At 46.7% G+C, this 21,892-nt stretch overlaps 1 long non-coding RNA gene across 2 annotated transcripts in view; it reads left to right on the forward strand.

Moving 5' to 3' along the window:
• Positions 1 to 21,892, forward strand: part of LOC146045609 (uncharacterized) — a 104,809-nt gene that overhangs the window by 41,119 nt on the left and 41,798 nt on the right. The gene's annotated exons all lie outside the window — the stretch shown is intronic.

Here is a 21,892-nt window from a genome sequence, read left to right on the forward strand (position 1 = left end):
GTAAAATCAGGGCCATCGCGGGCATCGCATGCGCAAAAAAAATCGGGTGCGATGGGCCAGACGCGATGCCCGCGATTTCCCCATAGAGAACAATGTTAAATGCCTCAATTTACCCGCGATGACCACGATTTCCCATAGGAAACAATGTGAAATGGCTCAATTTACCCAAATTATCATAGGAACAATGGTAAATGGGCCAAAAACACCCCTGAACATTGAAATGTCCCCCCAAAAGTAGTTTACGCCACCATGTGATCAACGTGAACGGTACGCGTCCTCCAACCTTTTCATACCCCTACTATCCACTAGGGCGTGGAGTGAGAATAGAATAGTGTGGCGAGCGCAGCGAGCCACCGAGCCCGAAGCGTGGCGAGCGGACGCGGATACCTGTGAAGCCCGCGTTTACCTGTGAAGGTATCCGCGTCCCCTCGCGGGGCTCGCTGCGCTTGCCACGCTTCGGGCTCGGTGGCTCGCTGCGCTTGCCACACTATTCTATTCTCACTCCACGCCCTAGTGGATAGTGGGGGTATGAAAAAGGTCGGAGGACGCGTACCGCCACCCCTCGCGGACTCGCTGCGCTCGCCACGCTTCGGGTTCACGTTCATCGCGGGGTGGCGTGAACTACTTTTAGGGGGACATTTCACTGGTCAGGGGGGTTTTTTGGGCTTTCTGGCCCATTTACCATTCTTCCCTATGATGATTTGGGGAAATTGACCCATTTAACATTGTTTCCTATGGGAAATCGGGGTCATCGCGGGTAAATTGAGGCATTTAACATTGTTCCCTATGGGGAAATCGCGGCCATCGCGGGTGGACCATTTAAGCATTTTTAGGCGCACACGACGCGACCGACCCGATTTTTCACTGTTTTCAATGCATTTCAATGGAAAAATCGGGGGCATCGCGTCGGTCGCGTCGCAGGCCACTAAAATTACCCCCGATGGCCAAGATTTGTGGCCGTGCTAGGAAACAAGTACAGCAGATTCAACTAGATTGTGAAATCTGCTTCTGTTTTCGACCAAATATACATTGATTAACCCCTTTTTTTGCTGATCCTCGTGTTTCCTACCGAATATTGAATAGGTCTTGTCAAAATGTGCTGATATTTCTGAATGTTGGAAATATTGCCACATACTCCCTATGGGACTGTTATACATGGTTGGTCATCAGATGTTGGGATTTTTCATTATACCCATGAAGGCCACAGATGAGGCTGACATTTTAGGCATATTATGTAGGGTTATGCTGGTAGACAATGCCTAGAACTGATCACACCGAGCACCAGGTGAGGCCGGCATGTTGGTCACACTACATTGGTTACAGTGTGTAAATAAGCCACTAAGACATACAAGGATAACATGACCAGTGAACTAATAGGATACTGACTACATAAATAATTCCATTTGTTGCCCATCCTGCATTTGACAGGGAGGAAGCAGTCCCCATAGGTTTCACTAAATAGCTTACAGTGGGCAGGATGGGTGATCCACTTTTGCTATGAGGCCCACAAAGTTCTAGTTGCACCCCAGGCAAACTTTATTCCATACTTCAATTTTCTTTTGTATTTCATATTTATTATCAGAAGTCATACTTTCAACTTCAACATTTTTATATTTAACCTTATTTTCATCTCAATACATTTTTATTAAAAGAAGAGGAATAGATCATACAACATTATTGCACACAAAAAATAACATTTATATGGGAAAAGGAAGAACTAAGGAAAGGAAATTAATATCTGAAGCAGAAGACGAAATGAGACATCAGAAACCTAAACATCTTATTACACTCTATACATAAAAAGATGGGTCATGTATGGGAATCTGGAGGAATATGGAGATACTGTAATGGCCCAAACACACTGGGCGACTTTGAGCTGAAAGTCGCTCAAATTAGAAGGTTTGAGCGGCTTTCAGCTCAAAGCCGCCCGGTGTGTATGGCCCGGCGATAAGCGGCGAGCACTGCTGCGCGCTCCCGCATCATCGCCGGGAAAGCCGCTCATCTGCTGGTAATACCACCAGATTAACGGCTTTCAGGACGGCTTTGCATAGCGCTCCGCTATGCAATGCCGTCCTCCCCCCTTCGTCGGCGCCGGGCAGGGGGAAAGCCGCTCCGTGTGTATTCCCCGGAGATGCGCCGTGTGCTTGCTGCTGGTTCCCGCAATATCGCCGGGAAAGCCGTTCATCTGCTGGTAATACCAGCAGATGAGCGGCATTGAGGACACCTTTGCATAGCTCTGCGCTATGCAATGCCATCCTGCCCCCCTCCATCGGCGCCGGGCAGGGAGAAAGCCGCTCTGTGTGTATGCACTGAGCGGCTTCCCCCGCAGCGGTGAATGTCATCATCGCTGTCCATACACGCTGGGCATAGTCGCCCCGTGTGTATGGACCTTAAGAGTCTTTTGTGTGTGGAATGGTCAGGTGTGTAGTGTAATCATACAAGAGATTCCATTTTATGACATGAGCTGAAAGTCCTGAGGAATTACTAAAGCCCAAAGTTTCCATCTCTACGTCCTACTTTGGACATCATTTTTAGTGCAGGAGGCAATCTAGGGATTTCCAATATTGGACAAAGGCTGCCATTGTAGCTATAATGAATATGGCCAATAATGTATTAGCTGTGAGGGAGTAAAATGATGAAAAAGAGCAAATTTAGGCAGATGAGTGAGAGAACACATTGTTACCTGATAAATTAGGTTTAGAATTGTGAGCCATAGGGTTGGAAAACTGGGCACATCTAAAATATATGTAACCGGGAACTCACCATTACACAAGTACGCAGTCGGACAGATTTTGTGTAATGGAATGAGATATATATATTCTCAAAATCTTGAATTATTTATTTCTTTAGGATTGAGCAATCAAAAAACCTAGGCATCATATACAATTGGACACATTATAAGTGTTAAACATCAATGGCTTAAAGAAAGAAGTAAACTCAAATATTCACAATGGGGGTTATTCTAGTTCACTCACAAAGGCACAATCACTCTCTTATGGACAAAACCATACTGCACTGCAGGTGGGGCTGATGTAACATGTGCAGAGAGTTAGAATTGGGTGGGGTTTTACTTCAAACTGATATCTATATTGCAGTGTAAAAATAAAGCAGCCAGTATTTACCCTGCACAGAAACAATAAAACACCCAAATCTAACTCTCTCTGCACATGTTACATTAGCCCCACCTGCAGTGCAGCATAGTTATGTCCATTAGAGAGTGATTGTACCTTTCTGAGTGAACTAGAATAACCCCCAATGAGTGAGAGTTACATACTGTAGGTTGAATGGATTCAGGTGGACACGACTGGATAGTCCCACAAATAAATGCTAGGCTTAGATGCAGGGAGGTCTATTGGGGCGTCTCCTGAGAGGACACGAGTTTCGTACCACTGAGTGGAGCTAAAACATTGGTGAATCTGTATTTTGAGGTCTATTGATAGTCAATAAAAGTGAATTGAATGGCTGGCTTATTTTCCTCTCGGGAAGACAGAAGTGATCTACAGTTTGAGGTCTTTTTGAAGATTGTGCTTTTTATGTTTTAGGTTTTGTAACATCAATAAAACAAAAATGTAGCATCGACTTTAGTCCTAGTGTCGCCACGCAATAGGTCGGCATCTTCAATCTCCTCTTCATACAGCCAACAGGTCTACATTGTTCTAGTGGTTCTCCTCTTCCTCAATATTCTGTTTCACATTACAATGCACAGTAAGCCTCATATCAGAGGTTTTAGAGGTAGAGCATCTCAGGCCTTGGATAGGCATAAGAATATTCGGTACTTGTGAGTTAACTGGGCGCCCGATTTCTAAATCGGGTCGGATCGGGCACATCGCATCGCATGCGACCATCGGATGCGATGCGATGCGATGACCCGATTTTTCCATAGGAATCAATGTTAAAATGGACTGAGTCCATTTTAACATGGAATTCAATGGGAAAAGGGGTCCTTTTCATACCCCTACTATCCAAGTGGGCATGGAGTTGGATATAAACCTGTGGCGAGCGTAGCGAGCCACCGAGCCCGAAGTGTGGCGAGCGTAGCGAGCCCCGCGAGGTGACACAGAATACCGTCCCCTCGCGGGGCTCGCTTCGCTCGCCACGCTTCGGGCTCGGTGGCTCGCTACGCTCGCCACAGGTTTATATCCAACTCCATGCCCACTTGGATAGTAGGGGTATGAAAAGGACCCCTTTTCCCATTGAATTCCATGTTAAAATGGACTCAGTCCATTTTAACATTGATTCCTATGGAAAAATCGGGTCATCGCATCCGATGGTCGCATGCGATGCGATGCGATGCGATATCGCATCGCATCGCATCTGATTGTATGCCTTAACTTAAGGCATACAATCAAAAAATCGGGCGCCCAGATAACTCATAAGTACCGAATATTCTTATGAATAACCAAGGTACAAAAAGGGTCCAATATAGATTCAATAATGCAGCCTTTCCAGTAGAAATACATTTGGGTCACTGAAAATGTATTTAATTTCTTTAAGCAGCGAGGGTCCAAAATCCTGATTCCTAGTCTATGTCTAACCTACCATGTAAGTGCCTAAACCTAACACCCCCCCCCACACACACACACACACACACACTCAGCCTAACCTTCACATTCCCTTCAACCACCAAACACTAGCCCTTCCCACATATTTACTGATCGAGGTGCAGTCTGTCAGTATTTTGGCGTTGGCATCCTGATACCGTTCAAGGTTCCAGCTGTCGGGATACCGGATCCCAATGGTAATGTGTGCCTGGCATTAAGCAGATTCATTTGCTCTTCTTGCCAACCAGAATACAAACTGAGTTCTTTAAATGAGCAGAAATACTCCTTTTCGGCCATATTTCTTAAAATTTAAATTACACTAAATTTGCCGCCAACTACATATGATGATAATAATAATAATAATAATAATAATAATCTTTATTGTCATCAAATACCCACTTAAAATATGAACAAGTAACAACATTCAAATGTAAACAAAGCAGCATAGACATACAAAAGGCAAGAGACAACATTGGAATATGAACCCCAGAACAGGAACCCCGTTTATAAGGTTCCGTTCTCCGTGCTAGTTGAGGTCACAAATCCAAATGAATGTGCATTACATGCAGCATATTGGAATATAAAAGAAAAGAATACAGCATAAGAAACTCAAATAAAATGTTACTTTTTGCAATCTGCTGGAAACCTTTACATTTTAACCTCTAAACGTTTCTGTCAAGAAGTCACATGGACTAATATGAATTATTAAAACTGTGGAGATTTTTGTGGAGTAAAGTGCAGAACGCATTAGGGATAAATTACCGTACACACTGCTGACTAATGGTCCTGCAATTACAAAGTTGTGGCTTAGAAATTGGCAGGACATATCCTACTTACACCGAGATGTTCTCTCACCAGCTTTACAGCGATCAGGCAGAAAACATTTTATTATTGATGCTTTGGGATGTTTTAAGCATATTAAAAATGTAGAAGATATTCTTTTTTTTTTTGTTGGCAATGTAATTTCACTTTAGTGTCGGGATGCGGTGTCTCAGTGTTGCCAGTTTTAGTATTTAGTCCATTACCTTGAATGTATGACCTGTTATTACAATTTAGACTACAAATATTTCATAACCTGCCCATGGAAAAATGTACAGTGTATATCATTGCATTAAAGTGACTGGCCTTACTGAGAGGAGGGGAAAAAGTACCATGAGGATAAACAAATTACAATGTACAGTAAGCAAACAATGAAACATATATGTAATGATAATACAGAGAACAACCAACATGCATTTCCTGAAACTAGAAAAGGGGAGGGCAGCACATCCAGAAGGACAAGGCCAATTATACAGTCAAGAGATACAGAGAAAGAACATGTCTGATGTGGGGAAAGCAGCAACAAAACTAGTGAAGGAGCGTTATAGCAGAAGTAAGAGGGTCAGGAAGCGCAGAGGAATTGTTCAGTAGGCTACAGTGATCTAGTCAGTGCTGAGGAATGTAGGGTAGTACACAAAAATAGCTCAAGCTGAGCTCGATAGTAGAAGAAAGGTATATATTATTTATTTATTACCAGTTTCTTATATAGCGCAGCATATTCCGTTGTGCTTTACAAAGGAGACCGTGATACAACAAACAGGGTATTTACAGACAGTCAAAATGTAGAAGGGCCCTGCTCGCAAGCTTACAATCTATATAGCTAAGTATGCTGAAAATATAGTAGAGAGAGAAGTATGTACAGTCACACGAGTCCAGGAAGGGTTGTGTTATAGAACGTGTACCAAGGGGGACCCTATCTAACCACTTTGGAACTGATGGTCTAACCCTAAGTCGTGCAAACACAGGGGGTCAGTCAGTCAACACCCCCCCCCCCCCCCCGGCAACCCCCCTCTATTTGGCAAGTGCCTAAAAATATGACAACAATAGCACTGGTATATAATATGATCAGTAGAGCTGCCATCACATCAGTGTAATGGGCAGAGCGGAGCTGCTGCACATGCCAAGTGTACCAGCTTCTACCACATTTACTGTATGTGTGTGGTTCTGAGCCCTCAAACATTGCAATGGACCAGAGAGCAGCTGCCAGGGGGAAGAGAAAGGAGCCTTACCATGTAGTAGGAGATTGTGAGCTTAGAAAGTGCAGTACTGGTTCTATTATTTTATTATGACATGATTCACCTTTTCCTGACCACTTGTCTTATATTCCATACACTATCCAATGTATAAAAAGACCAATTTTCAGGGCTGTTACCGCTCCCCCAGACTCCCGTACTTACTCCAATGCCCTGCAGAGTGGAAGATTTTGGATTACATTTGGAAACCCCCCTCTAAAAATCCTGCGTTTGCCACTGGGAGCCAAGGTCTGATTGCTATTGTAATTCATGGGCAGCTGATATCAGGGGAGTCTAGAACCAATATTGAGTGATAGAGGTAAGAAAGGGTTCCCTTGGTTAGTATATACAAAGCCGTTCTAGCTGCACTGGATTGCAAAGTATTGCGGCCAGAGGGCAAAGCAAAAGTGACAAAGGGAACTAATTGGAGGACAGACTTTGGCTGGAGGTGTTGTAAAAGACATGGAAGGTGGGAAACAGAGTAAACAACAACCGGATTTACTCACTGTTTAAATTAATTGGCAAAACCAAGAGGCTTGGTAATATCTGAAAATTAAGGGTACACCAATCCTTCATCTGTAGTCAATCTAGGCAGTATATATTTGTGAAGACAAGGTCTTCTATTGTCCCAAATGAATTTGACTAATTATGGAATTCTTAGCAGAAAGTACTTGAGCAGGGACAGCGTCTGGAGATACAGTAGTTTGTGACACTCTTTTTCATATCACAAATCATTCCTTCCCAAGATATAAAGTTATATATTATAGGGAATGAATCCCATTTGATCTGGGTATATCGGGAGGAAGAATGGGTGTGGTATGATGGCCTGACAGTCGGGATTCCGACGGTCAGTATACCAACATCGGATTCCCGACTGCCGGTTGTCCAACAGGGGGACAAGGGCATAAAATCCCCTTGCACGCTCGGTGGCTCGGTGCACTCACCACAGTTTCTATGAACGAGGGAGAAAAGCCCCTGTCAGTTGGGATTCTGACTGTCAGGGATTTGAACAGTCGGGATGCCGATGTCTGTATACTGACCACTCCCTATTCAGAAGGGACATAGGGCTGAAGGTAGTTACGAAGGAGCAATCCTTACCCGGTTTTGGCAGCACTGTGGTGTTAGTACAGTATCTAGGTGAAATAAATGGCTAGAATCTAATTAAAAGTGGCTGTTCTACAGTATGAAGATGCAGGGATCATTGAAAAGTCATGTCATAGGAGAAGTGGAGGCTGTCCGGGCCATGAACCTTGGAGGGTTTCTTTAACTTCAACTTGATGATGATTATAAAAATAATAATACTTCATTATCTATATAGCAATTTTTTCCTGCAATTTGGGCCTTTTTCTTGCGATTGCGGTGGTCAATCGCAAGGAATGAGACCAAATTGCAGGGGAATGACAGCAGTTCCAATGGGATGTGCAGTCAATGTGCATCGTTCCGGATCCTGTGAGTCGCCCCGCTGCATAAGCAATCTCTGGGATTGCTTCTGAGCCGGGCAGGCTTTACTGGGATCACATGCAATCTAATGTATGCGAAAGGACAGCATGCGGTATATCCTATGCGACCCTGCTGCCTGGGAAGTTTCCCGGAGGCTCGAAGGGAATGCCAGCACCTGCTCCAAGGGGAGATGTCATCATTATGGTGCCCCATACATAATTATTATGTATGGGGCACCTTTTAAAGGGCTTTACATCATCGTGGTGCCACCCCGGTTAGAACGTGTCAGTATTACTGCTATTGTGACATGGAGAGCAGGGTTACAATGGTGCAATATAAAGCAAATGGCCTTAGCCTCCATCTGTAATGCCCAGTTCACTCAGCTGGGTTGTGGGCGACTCTTCTTACTATTCCAGGGGTCAGGAGCATCCTCCAGTTTCTGTGAGCGTAGGGAGAGTAGGCAGGTATTCCAAATGTTTCCGCATTGCATACACTAATTACACCTGTATACAAAATTGAACACACCCCTCTGCCTGGACTGCCCTCACCTGTATGAGGGGTGTCATAGCATTCATCAATATCTGTGTACTGTTGCTCCAGGCAAATGCTTAGCACTAAATGGGTATCTAAACAGGTGTAGGTATGTGCAGACAACTCTGGATCACCTGCAATTCCTTTGACACAATCTCTTACATGCAATGTCCAATTACCAGCAAGTTACTGTATGTCCCCTCAGCCACAAATGAAGACATGACTGAGGGGTAGATGTATGAAGCAGTGATAAGGGAGAAGTGATAAAGTTCCTGGTACTTCAGCTCTGAACTGTCTCTTTTTAAACCCAGCCTGTAATTTAACAGCCAGGATTGGCTGCCGGACGGGGTCCCGACAGTCGGGATCCCGACAGTCATTAACCCGACGTCGGGATCCCGACTGTTAAACACTGACGGCCGGGTTCCCGAAGGCCATCGGCTATTTTTCCTCGTGGGGGTCCACAACCCCCATAGCTCGCCACCGTGCCCGCAGCGTGGCGAGTGCAGCGAGCCTGCAAGGGGCTTTGTTGCGCTGGCCACGCTGTCTGAGACCAGGCAGTCGGGAACCCGACGTCGGGATAATGAATGTCGGGATCCCGACTGTCGTTGAATCATACCACACCCGAACTGATTGGCCGGTGATAAAGTACCAGGCACTTGACTTAATGTCTGAAAAACTGACTTTCATTCAACTGGGTATCAGCCTCTTAAAAAGTATATTTTCCAACGCTAAATTACATTATACGGAAAAACTCATCATATTTTACATATTGCTTGCCATTAAATAATGTTTGTACCGTGTGTTTATACACATAGGTTTAATATTCACAATATCCTACAATTATTGCAGTGCAGGTAGTTTAATAACAAAAAATCTTTGGACCCAGCTTCAAGCTTCAAGCTGAGTGCAACCCGGCGTTTAGTCCATTTTGCACCTGCGCAGGTGGTTCCTGAACCGCGGCTTGAAGATGACATCATCTCCAAGCGCCGATCGCCGCTGCTGGGACCTGGACCGAGGTAATCGGCTGGGCTGCCCCCAGCCCCCGTGCACCCCCCCCAGCCCCCGTCCGGGAGGTGAATGGATGCCGCACACAGGCATCCATTCACCTCCTTCGCTGCCGCCGCTGCTGTCTGCAGAGAATAGCAGACAGCAGCGCAGGCTGTCTGTGCCCCCCCCCCCCCCCCTGTCCAACCTGTGGACGCTGCAGTCCGCAGGTTGTATGTCCCCCATTGATGTAAATGGGAGCCGGGTTGGATGACCCGGCGTACCCATTTACACCTCCCTCTACCCAGGTCTTAGCCCAGTTCTACCCAGGTGTAAAGGGACACGGCGTATCCCATTTACACCGCTGCTGATCTGGGTCTGACCCACCGAAGACCAGGAGTTTTGCATAGTTACATAGTAGGTGAGGCTGAATAAAGACTTGCGTCCATCTAGTTCAACCTATGTTTATAGTAGCTTATCCCTTGTTGTATAGTATGTTCTGATATTTTAAAGACAGATTATGTTACTTATTCGTACCCTTGGATGTTTTTAAACAATAAATGTTTATCCAATCTTATTTTAAATGTATTTATAGTGTCTGCTGACACCACTTCTCCAGGAAGAGAGTTCCAAAGTTTGACAGTTCTGACTGTAAAGAAATTTTTTCTTCTAGATAAACAAAATCTTTTTTCTTCTAATCTAAACTCGTGTCCTCGTGTCCTAGATTCCAGTCTAGCAGAAAAAAGGGTGTTTGACAGTTCCTTATATTGGCCCGATATACTTGTACATGTTGAGCATATCCCCCCTTAAACGTCTCTTTTCTAATGTAAATAGTCCCAAATTGCTTAATCTCTCCTCATAGCTTAAATTCTCCATTCCCCTAATAAGCTTAGTTGCTCTTCTTTGGATGTTTTCTACTTCTATGATGTCCTTTTTATAGTGCGGGGCCCAGAACTGCACTCCGTATTCGAGGTGCGGTCTAACCAATGCTTTGTACAGAGGCATAATTACATCTGAATCCCTAGTTTCCATTCCCCTCTTAATACATGCCAGAATTTTGTTGGCCTTTTTTGTTGCTATATTACATTGAGCACTACACCCCAGTTTGTTGTCCATTTGGACTCCTAGATCCTGTTCGAGTACTGAATTACCCAATTCATCCCCGCTTAGGTAATAACTTGCACACTTGTTATGTCTCCCAAGGTGCATGACCTTGCATTTGTCCACATTGAACCTCATCTTCCACTTTTTTGCCCACTCATCTAGATTGTCAAGATCATTTTGAAGCTTGGTGACATCTTCTGATGATTTAATAACTCTGCTCAGTTTTGTATCGTCCGCAAAGATGGATACATTGCTGAGTAACCCTATCCCAATATCGTTAATAAAAATGTTAAACAAAATGGGCCCAAGAACCGAACCCTGTGGCACTCCGCTTAGTACCGGTATCATATCTGATACGGCACTGTTCACAACCACTCTTTGTTCTCTATTACATAGCCAATTCCCTACCCGGCGGTGTAAAAGGGGTATTACTAATGACTAGCATTAGCACACTGCAGATAAATTATCTGTAGCAGGTAACATTATCTGTAGCAGGTGACTATGAGGCGTTGTATAGTCACAGTGTTTTTTGTGTACATATATGTATATTGCACATGCAGGGCAGCACTATCCCATGTTAAGTCAGCGGTAGTTAATAACTCTCAGGCAGTATTTCAGTCTGGCGACAGTCAGCTCCCTGCTCTGTAGCCCAAGCAGGAAGCAGTGTGCTGTGTGTTGATTTTGCGTGTCTGTGTGTTGCTGGGTAGCCAGTGTTTATCTGGACACACACACTGTCACACTTAACAACCAGTTTACCACAGGCCATGTGTGGATGTCATTTGTGCACTGCTGCAATAGGACATGAAGGGCCGGGATAGGACATTACATATACTGTAACTCCTCAGTGCCTGAGAGATTTACACACATTGGACACACTACACGGATATGTTCTGCATTCATTGTACACCGAGTTCTCGGGGTTAGAGAATACATGGTAAAAGGAACTGAATTGGGTTATAAAACCTGGTGCTTCCAATCATGTTTATACTGTATACATGACATTTAACAGCGTGATGATTTTACTAGTAAAACACTGCTAGTCAAACACTGCTAGTCAAACACTGCTAGTCAAGCACTGCTAGTAAAAGCATTACCAGTTGAAATTTTGCAGTTTTAATGCGATCGTAAGTAAATGTTTTGTAAAACTTTTTTACAAAACATTGCTTAAAATATAATCGCAGTTGTTTTCATTGAACTGGATAATTACATTTACATGCAGAGAGGTTACATGGGTGGGTACTTATGTAGTATCTGGGCGTCCGATTTTGTGATTGTATGCCTTACCTTAAGGCATACAATCAGATGCGATGCGATTTGATGCGATTTTGCATAGGATTCAATGTTAAAAAAGGTCCTGTTCATTTCCCCACTATCCAAGTGGGCATAGAGTTGATTTTATATAGCGTGGCGAGCGCAGCGAGCCACCGAGCCTGAAGCGTGGCGAGGGGACGCATATTTCTTAAAAAGTATTCTGTGTCCCCTCGCGGGGCTCGCCACGCTTCGGGCTCGGTGGCTCTCTACGCTCGCCACAGGTTTATATCCAACTCCATGCCCACTTGGATAGTGGGGAAAGGAAAAGGACCCATTTTCCCCATTGAATTCTATGTTAAAATTTTAACATTGAATCCTATGGAAAAATCTTGACCATCGCATCGCATACGATTTGGTCGCATGCGATGCGATACGATGCGATCCAATCCGATTTCTAAATCGGACGCCCAGATACTACATAAGTACCCATGGGTGTATTGGAAGCAGTGCACATTTGAGTCGCACTCCGTTTTACCTAATTGGGATCTATAGGCATTCACTACTTTAAAGGTGCGTACATACTTATAGATTTTCTGGCTGATCTATCTGGTGGTAACAAAAACCTGGAAATGTATGGGAGCATATGACAATCAAAAAATTGTTCCCAAATGCAGGAAAACAGAAAAAAAAATCTATGCAATAAATTTGTTATATCAGAACGATTAAACAATTTGTCTGACTGATCACTGTCTGTTTTCAAGCGTTTGGGAACAATTTTTTGATTGTCATACGCTCCCAGACATTTCCAGGTTTTTGTTCCCACCAGATAGATCGGACAGAAAATCTGTACGTGTGTACGCACCTTAACACTGGACGCACACTTAGCAGAGGAATTGGGCATCCGGCCAAGCAGCCGACCAACTTGGGATTGGTAAGATGCAGGGCTGTCTTAACAGCAGTGTGGGCCCCTGGGCAAAGCAATGCACTGGGGCCTTTACCCATTCTCCTAGGGGTGGGGGTGCTATCAGCAGCAGATTTGATGTCCCACGGGTGGCAGGAGGTGCTCTATCTTCCACTCAACATGTAGGACCTGGAGCAGTAACTTCGGTACTTGTGTATTTTGGCGGTGCCCCCGATGTCCGCCATGCACCCGATGACATGCGATGCGATGCAACGCGATTTTGCCCCCCTATACGACTAAAAATCGTTTAAGCACCCTAAATGGTGCTTTTGAGCACCCTAATGGGTGCTTACAATGTTAAATGCACCCCCACGCCACCCCCCCCCCCACTATAAACGTGAACCCGAAGCGTGGCGAGCGCAGCGGTACGCGTCCTACGACCTTTTCATACCCCCACTATCCACGTCGGCGTGGAGTTGAGAATAGAATAGTGTGGCGAGCCACCGAGCCCGAAGCGTGGCGAGCGGACGCGGATACCTTCACAGGTAAACGCGTCCCTTCGCGGGCTTCACAGGTATCCACGTCCCCTCGCGGGGCTCGCTGCGCTCGCCACGCTTCGGGCTCAGTGGCTCGCTGCGCTCGCCACACTATTCTATTCTCATCTCCGCGCCGACGTGGATAGTGGGGGTATGAAAAGGTCGTAGGACGCGTACCGCCGCCGCTCGCCACGCTTCGGGTTCACGTTTATAGTGGAGGGGTGGCGTGGGGGTGCATTTAACATTGTAAGCACCCATGTGGGTGCTTTACATTGTATAAGTATAACTTCTGCTAATTACTCCTTTACTGCTCAGGTGGTGGGAGGGTGAACACTAACATGTGGAAGGGGGCACTGAGCTGAATGAAGGGTCCCAGGAAGGTAGGGGGTGTTTTATACGCAGGGGAGGGTTAAATAATGGAGTGGGCTTAATATTCGTCATTTTCTGGTGGAAGGGCAGCTATCGCCATTATCTGGAAATAGATTTCTTAGCCTTCAATAGTATAGAAAACTAGAGTCCCAACTTTCAGGAGATGCTGGGGACTTGGGGATCAGAGATCAGGAGCCAGAGCAATCCATTGACAAAAATATAAAACTGTACACCAGACGTTTGGAGCTGGAGCAGGGACCGGCTGCTGGAAGGCTGATATCTCTGGTTCTGGGCAGGATGGAGACAAGCCACTAAAGTTGACAGAAAGGGAAGAGTCCCAGCTTTTGGACTATACCCTCAGAAAAACTTTTAAGTTAGAGGGAAGCTGAGAAATATGACTGGAAATTTCAATTAACAGGTCGGATGTGGACTGCTGCTTTGAAGTTGGATATCTCCAGTTCCTCTGGGCTGATTTTCAAAATTCTGGTATCCCTCTATTCCGCTTCAGGGAGACGGACAGGGTTAGGGGGGGTGCGGGCAGGCGGCGGGAACCCCGGGTCACCGCCGACAAGCCGGCGGTGACCCGGGGGAAGCGTCGTCGGAAGGGGACGCGCGTGTCCCCTTCTCGCTATAGAGATGGTGCTGGTGTCGCCATCTCCATCCCCTGCAAAGATGGGACCTGCCCCATCTGTACCCATGCTGTGTGGCTCTATGTGTGTGTACGTGGTGTGCAGTATGTGTGGAACCACTGCTATAGATGACACAATGCAATTTATAGCCCAGGCGCCCCCCCCCCTCCCACGATTCGCGGCACCCCCCCGCGACCCCCCTCCCTCGATTCGCGGACCCCACCACACGCGATTCGCGACACCCCCCGCGCCCCCCCTCCCGCGATTCGCGGCCCCTCCTGCAATTTGCGGACCCCCTCCCACTCCCACTATTCATGGATCTCCCATCCTGCGATTCACGCCCGCCCTCCCACGATTCACGGCACCTCCCCTCCCGCGGTTTTCGGGTCCACCTGCGCCCCCCCTCCCTTGATTCACGGACCCCCGCAACACCCGCCTCCCGCAATTCACTGACCCCCCACAACCCCCCTCCCGCAATTTGCAGACCCCCTTCCCTTGATTCATGCCCCCCCCCCCTCCTGCAATTCGCGGACCCCCACGGCCCCCCTCCCGCAATTTGCAGACCCCCCTGACCCCCTTCTGGCAACCCCCCCCCCCATCAGACCCCCGCATCACCGCTCCCGCATTTCACGTACCCCTGTGAGAATGGGGGATCCTGTACCGCCACAAGTAGATGCCGCCCCTAGGTGGGAAATCTGGCCCTGGCTGCCGCGCTGCAGGTTCCCCCACTCCCAGAAGTGATCCCACTGCCCTCTGCACCAGTGCCACAACTTTTATCAATGTCTTGCCCACATACCACTATTATATAGCCTCCTGCTCTCATGCACGCTCACTCCCTCCCAATAGGAGGAGACGCTCACCCACTGCCAGGAGCTGCATACTGTCCCCCACCCTCCTCCAGTTCTAGGGATGCCCATCGACCATCAATGATTTCAAATCATCGATGGTTTATGGCCGATGTTGAATGCTTTTGCCATCGATGTGGGAGGACCAGATGTTTTTTTTTTTATGGTGCGGTGACACGGCGCATAGCTCCCGACCCCCAACAGCCAACAGTCCCGCCACCAAGTTCTGATTGTCCCACTGCCTATTCAGTCAGATATAAATGATGACCATCGATAGCTATTAGCAGGGTGCAAAATTGCCATCAATGCCAACCATCGATGGCGTCTGCACCAATGCCCATCCCTACTCTGCAACAGGCAAAAACCTTTACTGCTCCTCATGCCCACACACCTCTATCACTGTCCTGCCTCCTTTTCTCCTGCCCCGTAACTTCCGCTAGTGGGAAGCCGCTCATCCTGTGTTGCCCACATTCCCCTATCATGCTTTACCACCCAGCCTCCTGCTCTCATGCACCCAAACTCCCACCCAGTAGGAGGAGACACTGACTCAGGGCCACCGTCCTGTACTCCTGTGCTGCCACGCTGGACCCTCACCCACTGGCAGAAGCTGCACAGTGTCCCCCACCCTCCTCTTTAGTCCCCCTTATGCCCACACACCCCTATCACTTCCCAGCCTCCTGTTTTCCTGTATCGTGACCTCCGCCAGTGGGGAGCCGCTGACTCAGAAACACCCTACTATACTATTGCACACACACACCTAAACAACACGCACACACCCCCACACCCACACATGTCACTGTACCCACCACACTATCAATTAGGGTGGCCAATCCCGGGATCGGCGGGATCCCGGGATTTGGCCTAAAAAATGCCGGGATTTGAATCCCGGGATTGGAGTTTCCAATCCCGGGATTTCGTGATTAGACTGCGCATGCGCAGTCTAATGCCGGGCAGCGTCTGAGTGAGGGCTCAGACTCTGCCCGGCTACTCCCATCCCGGCAGTGCGGCTCTGCGCAGCGTGACAAGGTCACAGGTCACGCTACGCAGGCCACACAGCGTGCTGCCTGCCCTCCCACCGTGACGGCACCAGTCTTCAACGTGCCCGCTCTCCCACCCACCGGCTCCTTGCTGCTCCCGCCCACCGGCACCTGCTTTGCCCGCCTGGCTCCCGCCCACCGGCTCCTGCTTAGCCCGCCCAGCTTCACCGCCCAATCTCCCGGCCGCACTGCACCGTAAGTTAATATGCGGGGTGGCAACGGAGGGTTTTTCTACTAGGGAAGCCGATCCCGGGATTGGGCATTTTTCAATCCCGATTTCCGGGATTGAAAAAACGCCCCGGGATTGGCTTCCCTACTATCAATGTACATCTTACTCTGTAACCGCTTTTTAATTAAACAAAACAATACACCCCCCCTTCCAAATCATATGCTCTCTATTTAACACTTTTCACCTATAACTCAAGTTGCAATACAGGCATCTTTCATACAATTCTAACCATCTTTCTCATATACAAATGTTCACAAATTAAGGGGGCTTACGACGATGTGAAGAGCGCCCGTAGGGCGCAATGAATCACCTAGTATATAATATATAATGTGTCCAATGTCCATGTCTCTAAAACACTGCCATCTGTTGGCAAAGAGTGAAACTACATCTCTTTCTCTCACACATTGTAGGAAGTCAGCAGGAAAAGTGCAGGTATGTGCCACTGAGACTGCTGATGTCAGTGGTATAAATCACAGGGCTGAAATGAGCGGTACGGTCTGGGTTTCGGGTATGCTTGTGTTGGTTTGCTACTTTCCATTCCTATAACACACACCAGGTTAATCAACTCCTGAGCTGGCAGTTCAGGTGCAGGTCTGGGAGTGATTAAGAGGAGGAAGCTGCCTGTGTTGGGGAATTGTGTGTGGAAGAAAGCAGGCTACAGAGAGAGAGAGAGAGGTGCTGCTGCTAGGGTCTGTCTGGGACCTGCCAATACAGAGACAGGGTGAGTGCCTGGGTCTATTCCTGCCTGTTCTGAAGCTGAAAAGAGCAGAGACTTTGTGTTAAAATTGAGTGCAAATAAGTTTACCAATTGCTGCTGAAGAAAAGCCTGATTTGTTTTGGACTTAGGGCCTTATTCTAGTTCACTCTTAGAGGCAAATTACTTCTCAAATGCACAAAACCAGGTGCGCTGCAGGTGGGGCAGATGTAACATGTGTTGAGAGAGATAGATTTGTGTGGGGGTTTTCTTCAAAGTGAGATCCCTGCACAGAAACAAAATAACTCACCCAAATTTAACTCTATCTGCACCTGTTACATCTGCCCCCCTACCGTGCACATGGTTTTGTCAATTTGAGAAGGAATGTTCCTCTAAGAGTGAACTAGAATAAGGCCCTTAATCTGCTGCCGACAAGCCTCCTGCTAATTTGTTTATTAGTAAAACCCTGTTTTGCTGCAACCAATTTCATTTGGGCCTACCTGTCTTGGAGCCAAGATCTCACTATATATATATATATATATATATATATATATATATATATATATATATATATATATATATATATATATATATATATATATATATATATATATATATTTGTTAGCGCACTCTGAACCTCTCTCATCTCTAAATTCTTTGGGTCCCGTCTAATGCTGGCCACACATCAGACCAACTTTCCTCCAACCAACCAACTAGTAGGTTGGTTGGACTGAAAATCTGGTACTGTGTGGGGGCAAATGCCAATAAGCAATGCTCACAAACGCAGGAGAATGGACAAAAACATGCAATAAAATTGATTAAATCAAATAGGTCCAACTACAGTACATTGTCTGAGTGACAGCTGTTGTCTATTTTCAGATTTGGGAAACAAATGACTTAATTACAAATTACATTTTCTCCTATCCAGTACCAGGTTTTTATTCCATCCGAGCAACTAGTTGGATGGTTGGAGGAAAGTTGGTCTGATGTGTGGCCAGCATAACTTGGGATCCCTCAGAGGTGCAGCTTCAAACCCATTGAGCGTGGTTGGGGTTACTTCGTATTTGTATGTACATCTATATCAATGTAGTGATCTAAGCATATTATTGCGTTATATGGCCTGATTTGGCCTCTTTGTACTTTTGGAATAAGGGGCACTAAGTTGATTGTTTAAAAAAATAGGTCTGATTCTGACAGCCAATATGTGGAAAGGTGAGGGAGAAATGTAAACTTGTGTCAATGTGTTTTGTATCCAGTGTGTAAGAAGTATGGAAGAACGTAAACCGGTAACATTGCAGTAAGTCACCAGAGGAACAGTATATTGCTGTATACGAAATACATACTTACCTACCCCGCTGCACACGCCTCCAAGAGGGGGCGGGGCAGTGCAGTAGGCAGGTAGTGGGCGGACCAGGGGCGTGGCTGCACGATCCTATCATCATGCCCCCCCCCTGCTTATGCGGTGCCAAGAACCAGTTGCTCTTTAGGGCCCTTATTCTGATCGGTGCGGATATTCCCGCATTCTTACGGTGCGGTCCGCACGCCACGGTGTTTTGCCGCGTGCGGCCATCGTCCGTAGAAACGCCCACGTGTCCTCCGCATTCGGACGGACTCACTCTTTAAGAACAGGGCGTGTTTACGGACGACATACAAAGCATGCGTGTGCGGGAGAAACACTCCGATTCGGCACGGTATTACAGAGTATTACAGAGTATGCTCGGGAATACCGCATCCGAACGGGAGCCAAGCGGTGCTACCGCACGTAAGCGGAGTATTTACGCCAAACAACCCACTATGAAGTATCTTCTGCTATACATCACATGACCCACTTATTCAATTACCTATCCTCATAAAAAAATGCTTATTTGGAATTGGAATCAATTAGATTCCAATATATCCTTACAAGCATGCCTAACACATGCATTGCACACATTAACCCTTACAGCAATTGAAGTGCAATGGTTTCAATTAAAGCACTGACAAGCGTCCTATTAGTGAGTAATGAGTAAAGGAGTAGATTCTATTGGGTTCAGGTGTTAATGGTTGTAGTCATTAGGCGTACGTTCGCCTAACGCATGAACGAGTGGTGTCCGCAAAGCAATAGTACACTTGTGGACACCGCACATTTCTGGCCTTTTTGATCGCGTGCATTCGGAGTGGTTTCCGAATGTACGCCCCCCAACATAAGTGTACTCCCCCGTGTCCGCCCATGTTTCCGCCCCGTTTTGCCCACTTTGAAACTACGCCCATGTGTCATTCCGCATGACGCCCATAATACGCCCCTATTTCCCGAATGATAGCGGTGAACAGTTCTGGACGGGATCTGGCCGAACTGGTACCGAGTCAAGGCGTGGCACATGCGCGTTGCGTTCTCCACGCATGCGCAGACGCCGTAAACACGCGATCCGAAAGTATGCGGTAAAGTCCGCGTCAATCAGAATAAGGGCCTAGGTTGGGCAGCGCTATAATCCCACGATTCAGTGTGAATCATGTCCTCAACCCCCCCTTGGATCACCCTCTTGGTTGCGGGCAGCTGAGGCAGTTATTGAGAATGATCCAATATGTATTTGTCAGTATAATTAGAAATGCAATAGAACATTTATAGGATGATGCCGGCAAACCGAGCCCTTCGCCTCCTGTAACGATTCCCTATAAAGCAGAGATTGGCGGTGCCAGGGCACGCAGTGGATTCGGCATCCAGGCAGAATTAAGGCTCCAGGGGGCCTGGTGTCCTTGAAACAGGTCTGGGTCATTAGGTCGTCATGTATTGGGTCCACCACTATAGGTCTATAGCTGGGGTAGCCAACCCTAGTCCTCGAGAGCTACCAACAGTGCATGTTTTGCAGGTCTCCTCACAGAATCACCAGTGAGCTAATTAGCTCCATCTGTGTATCTTTTAAAATGTGTCAGTAATTAATAAGTGCAGCTGTGCAGCAGCTAGGTTGTCTGGAAAATGTGAACTGTTGGTAGCTCTCGAGGGCTAGGGTTGGCTACCACTGGTCTACAGGGTTCGAATGTCGACACAAGCATTAGTTCGTCCTGTCAACATGAGTTTTTTCACTGTTTTTTTTTTTTGTCCCGAATGTTGACATATTTGACATGAACGCTGTCAGTGTACTGCGCCCCCCTCGCATGGCCCGCTGTGCTTGCCATGCTTCGGGCATGGCACTTACACTGTTCTGTTCTCCCCTCATGCCCTAGTGGAGGATGAAATAGGCAAAAAAATAAAAAAAATATGTTGACATTGCCATTGTCAACCTAATGTTTGTGTCGACCTGTCAACATTAGCCATGCTGACTTATTTCATGTGTCGACCAAAGTCAGGTGACCTTATACGCTTTATAAATGACCTTATACGCTTTAAACAAAGTGTCTCCTATAAAAAAAAGATAAAATAATATGTCTGTGTGTGTTTTGTATATTCTGTTTTTTGGGGAAAAGGCAGGTCCTGTACATGCTGGTACAATGTCAGCAAACACATAAGAACTAACGGAACATACCAGCAGGTACTAGAACCAATGCAATCAACTTGATGTATCCAACACCACATAAACCTAACCAGGTCCATTTTTTGTAATGTGAGGATTGTTGCTAGAGGAAATGTGCAGTTGGCAAATGTGTCCCCTGATTGTACCAGAGGCTGGAGGAAAAGAGCTTCCAAAACATGAACAGAGAGGAAGCAGATCAACAGAAACAGTAACGCTTTGTCCACGATAAATATAGCAACTGCAATAATTCTTGTAAATAAACTATGCTTGCAAGGATAAGCATTTACTGACATACTTTGTGACCTATTAATATAAGCCCCGGCTCCCCCGCAGGGAGGGCAAGCCCCGGCTCCCCCGCAGTAATAAACTCCAAATTTCTCGGGACCGCGGGGAGGGGGCGGGGCTAAAATGACACGAATTGCGTAATTTTAACACCTCCCCCCCCCCCCCCCTCCACGGACCCGCAAATTGATGCTGCTGCCAGTCATGGGAGCTGGGCTTGGTGACATCAGCCCCGCCCCCCCTTTCACTCCTCTCCGGGCTTCTCCCGGAGAGGAGTTCAAAGTCGGCAAGTATGAGTGGAATGCTATCTATCGCTGTGATGCCACGGCTGCACACATATCATCCACTAGTTTAAAACCCCTCAACATGACGGCTTATGGGCATACACACAGGGCGATTTAAGGGATATTTCTAAGCGATCTGACTAGATGGCTTAGAAATTAAGCACAGATTGCTCTGTGTGTATACCCCCCGGGCGACGGTGATGCACGGTCCTGTGTGCTGCTATCGCCTGGCTAGATCTTGGCTGGGTGATCGGAATAGATTTTGAATGCATGCAGTCGTCTCACCAGAGAACACTGGTTCTCACAGATCACACCACACACCTCAATGGTGCATCGCATGTGTTCAGCACAGGGCACCGGTTACCCCGGGTATACGGGGATTTGCTCCCTGTCTGCTCCTAACTTGAATCTGTCTTCACGTCTAACTCTCTCCACAGCCAGCAAGTTTTAAACAGATTATTTTGCTTTTACTTTTTTAAGAAGTAATTTGGTTCATTGATTTGTCACGGCCAGAACTTCACCTCAGAGGTGAGGTGTATTTATCCTTTTATATGCAATATATAAGAGGTGATTGATAAATACCCATGTTAAGTAAGGAAATAAATTCTTGGGGGGGGGTTTGATTTTTTTTTTTTTTTTTTTACAACAGATTCCCCTTTTGGCTCAATACACTAAAGGTGCCCATACACTAGTAAG

This window comes from Crinia signifera, chromosome 11 (assembly GCF_055691185.1).
Source record: "Crinia signifera chromosome 11, ASM5569118v1, whole genome shotgun sequence".
NCBI classification, from domain to species: Eukaryota; Metazoa; Chordata; class Amphibia; order Anura; family Myobatrachidae; genus Crinia; species Crinia signifera.